The following is a 4,725-nucleotide window of genomic DNA, read 5'->3' on the forward strand; positions in this document are numbered from 1 at the left end:
TCACTTTGCTACATGTTACATGCTGGTTATGCGTAAACGCTTTTCGAATCTATTATACTATTAAACTTGTATGCTCACCTTTACACTATGTGTATTGACTTTATTTTTAACGCATGTGACAGGTGTTTAGGATGCTGTGCTTACCTGCTTTTGTAGAATCAAGTAGGAGTGAGAGTCTAGAAACAAACAATTTAAATCTGAGTTGTCGGAACAGTTTTACTTGTCTTTGAGATATCTATGTCTGTAATAATTGATTTACTTGATGGGTTATGGTATGGGACATAATATTAACTATCCGGTAATTTAGTTGTTATGGAATTTCTCTTGGACAATCTGTTTCGCTCAGTGTCGCGCCCTGATGCTTCCGTCATCGGTTGGGGTGTGACAGATTCGTATCAGAGCCATAATTATAGGAAATTAGGCAAGACTCGACCTAGTCCGGGTCGATGTCTAGAAACGACCTAGTCTATAGTCTAAGTACCAACAGACCGACTTGTGCATTCCCTTTAGGGGTTTTGTACGAGCTTACTTGCTATTTTCGTCCGCACTCGCTAAACACTATCACTGCGCACTATTTTCGAAAATGAACGAGTGATTAGGCCGAGATTAGGTGCGAAAACCGCAAACTCTCGACTAAGTCGCGTGTTCGCCCCGCGATTTTCACTATAAACAAGATAATTTGCGTTGAATCAGGAGTGAAATCCGTACTTCGACGCAAATTTTCCTCTCTATCTCATCAAAAATAGGAACGAAGTTGTTAGGTTAGAGGTGCAACCCGAACCTCGATAACTTGTTTCGTTCTTTATTTTGGTTTTACAAAACTCTCACCAAAGTCTCGACCGACTCTAACGACTTGAAGTCACACTGTAACTGGAAGGAAGCGTGTCGATCGCCCAAAATCGAGGCGAGAGCACAGTCCCAAAGGCCAAAGTGTGTGCAGAAACTCCTTGTGAATAGTCGAACCACTTTGGGTAGTCGATGTCTACACACCCAAGACAATCTAATATCGATTTTAAGTGTTACGATTCTAGAATCGCCGCCGCCAACCCTGATATTTGTCGCTTTTATGTAGAATTTTATGTGTTTTATGTGGTTTTACCTATTTATGTGTTTTAATTTTTGGTGACTTATTCGCTTTCGCTCTCGAATCGATCAACACACACAAATCGCACTGCACCTCTATCTCAAAACGCTAACAAATCGTGGAACTCTTGCAATCGCTACTCGTTATTCGCTCTCGCAACCCTCGATCGCTTTACGCAGCTGTGAAAGATAGGTAAATACGTGCGATATAGGAAGGTGAATACGTGCAAAATATAGTGTCGTTTATGTGGTTTACATGTTTTTGTGCCCTACGTGCTTATGTGCATCTGTGCTTATGTGTTTACGTGTCTATGTAACTTTGTGCCTACGTGATTATGTGAATAGACGTGTTCCTGTGCTTTATATAAAGTAGCTTTGGGAGAAATCCATTAGATTATACTAGACTTAATCGAAATTGTGTTTGAGTCCTATGGTGATGTCTGTTGCAGACAATGTCGTCCTTTGGATCATTTCACTCCCGCTCCGCTCGTCATAACCATGAAGACAAGCGTATCGTTGCTCTCGTCGCTAAGCAGATGGCGAAAGTCATACCGCAAATTGTTAGCGAGCTGAATGAAAATGCTAGCAAGTCTTCTGAAGAGTCCAGGACTGATTCGCCAAAAGCTACTTTTAGCTTCAAGCAGTTCAAAGCCTGCGACCCGAAAGAATTTACCGGCGAAGATGGACCTACGGCCATGTTATAATGCTTTGATTCAATCGAAGTCACCCTGCGCTAGAGTGGCTGTCTGGAAAACCTTCGCACTGTTAATGCCACTGGCGTCTTCCAATCCCGAGCTCTTGATTGGTGGACGGTCGAGAGGAACAAACGAGGGAACAATGCAGCATTTGAGCTGACGTGGGACGAGTTGAAGGACACCATGATGCAAGAGTTCTGCCCTCCCCACGAACTCCAAAAGCTGGAGGACGAATTCTGGCATGTCAAGCAGGATGGTGGAGATAACGCTGGTTTAACTGCTCGCTTCAAGCAATTGAGTATCATCTGCCCTGGTCAAGTTACTACCCCTGAGATTACTATCAAGAAGTACATCCGTGCTCTCCCGGACTGTGTTGCAGACTACGTCCAGGCTGCAAAGACGACAACTATTGAGGAAACCTACTTGCTCGCTGCTGATATAAACGACAAGCGAGTCAGGGCTGGTTACTTGGATAAAGCCGCCAAGAATCTGCATCAAGTTACCGCTGCTCCCACCGCTGAAACTACCGTCGCACCGCAAGCTTCAAAGTCCTCCCGCCGCAAGAGAAAGAACAGCAACTCCAGCAACAAGAACTGTGCAGCAACTGCCGCTCCGCTCCAAGCTATCACTGCTCAACCGCAACCCCAGAACCGCCAAGTAGCGGCCCCAGTGACCACTGCACCGCCAGACAAGCGTGCATATACTGGTCCTCACCCGCTCTGCCCTACTTGCACCTATCATCATCCCGTGGGGATTGCTTGCAGGTTTTGTATTCACTGCAATGCGTACGGCCACTTCACTGCTAACTGTCGTACCGGTCCTCGACAAGCTGCAGCTCCAGCTCAAGGTCAAGCCCCTGCACCGCAAGCTCTCCTTCCTGTTCCACAGGGCCAACCAGCAGCTCCTGCCCTTGCATGTGGTGATCCCAACCACTTTGCGAACATGTGCCCCAACAGAGTGGTGAAGCAAGAGCCACAGCAGCAGCCGCAACAACACCAACAACAGTAGCCTCAGCAGCAACAGCAGCCAGCAACCTACGGACGTGCTTTCAACATCAACGCCCGTCAGGCTCAAGCAGACAACAACGTGGTTAATGGTACGTTCCTCGTAAATGGTATGTATACTTCGTGTTTGTTTGATACTAGAGCAGATAACTGTTTTGTATCGCTTGAATTCGAAAAGCTCCTTAATCGTAAGCGCGCCCATCTCCCCTCGACATTCGATGTTGAAGTTGCCACTGGAAGAACCGTCACTGTCAATTCTGTTCTACGTGATTGCACGCTTGAACTCAACAATCACGTCTTTCCTATCGATCTTATTCCGATGCAGCTCGGTAGTTTTGACGTCATAGTAGGCATGGATTTTCTTCGCGAAATCGTGCTGACGTTATTTGTTTCAATAAGATGATTCGTTTCTCGCTCGCTAATGGTGATCAACTTTGTGTGTATGGCGAAAGTCCTTCGAAAGGTCTTAAACTCATGTCATGTGTCCAAGCGAGCAAGTATCTCCGCAAGGAATACAGAGCTTTCTTGGCAAACATCGTAGTAGCAGAGAAGGAAAAGAAAGGAACCACATGTGTGAAAGATGTTCCCATTGTTCGTGATTTTCCTCTTGAGTTTCCTGATGATCTACCCGGTTTACCTCCAAGTCGTGATATCGACTTCCGTATCGACCTCATTCCTGGAGCCACTCCTGTTGCTAGAGCTCCTTATCGACTCGCTCCGTCTGAAATGCGCAAAATCTCGAGTCAACTCCTGGAATTACTTGACAAAGGCTTCATTCGCCCTAGCACCTCTCCTTGGGGCGCGCCAGTCCTTTTCGTTAAAAAGAAGGATGGGTCGTTCCGGATGTGCATCGACTATAGGGAGTTGAACAAGCTGACAATCAAGAATCGCTATCCCTTGCCTCGAATCGATGATTTGTTTGATCTGTTACAAGGTGCTACATGTTTCTAGAAGATCGATTTACGCTCAGGCTATCACCAATTATGCATTCAAGAGGAGGATATACCCAAAACCGCTTTTCGCACTCGTTACGGACACTATGAATTCGTTGTTATGCCCTTTGGTTTAACCAACGCACCCGTGGTTTTCATGGATCTGATGAATTGCGTGTGTAAACCTCTTCTCAACCACTTCTTCATCGTGTTTATCGATGATATTCTGATTTATTCCAAGTCGAAAACCGAACACGCGCAACATCTACATTTGGTTCTCGAACTACTCCAAGGGAATCGACTCTACGCCAAGTTCTCCAAGTGTGAATTTTGGCTAGAGGAGGTTCAATTCCTCGGTCACATTGTTAATAGTCAAGGTATTCACGTGGACCTCGCGAAGATCGAAGCTGTTAAGAGTTGGGTTACACCTAAGAACCCGTCTGAAGTCCGTTCTTTTCTCGGACTAGCGGGCTATTATCGCCGATTTATCGAAGGATTCTCTAAAATCGTTGTACCGCTTACTTCTCTCACGCACAAAGACAAGCCTTTTGTTTGGGGAACCGAACAAGAGACTGCCTTTCGAACTCTCAAGCATATACTTTGCAATGCTCCCGTACTTGCTTACCCGACGGAAACGATGACTTCGTAGTCTATTGCGATGCCTCGAACCTTGGTCTTGGTTGTGTTCTTATGCAACGATACAAGGTTATCGCTTACGCGTCTCGTCATCCGTGAAGCCCAACATGCTTGCTTTACCGAAAACACTTTGAAGAAGGAAAGGATTCTAAATGATGGCGCCCAGTTAGTGAATAAATCGGATGGGATATTCCATTATCTAGACCGAATTTGGATTCCCAAACGTACCGCCTTATGACAGATTCTGATGGACGAAGCCCACAAGTGTAACACTCGACTTAAAAGATTGCTATTTTAGTTATAAAATAACGACTTTTCAAAACGAAATGCATACTTAACAAAACATAGTTAAATTACACAAGTGTAGTGGATCAA

Source organism: Helianthus annuus, chromosome 17 (assembly GCF_002127325.2).
Source record: "Helianthus annuus cultivar XRQ/B chromosome 17, HanXRQr2.0-SUNRISE, whole genome shotgun sequence".
Lineage (NCBI taxonomy): Eukaryota > Viridiplantae > Streptophyta > Magnoliopsida > Asterales > Asteraceae > Helianthus > Helianthus annuus.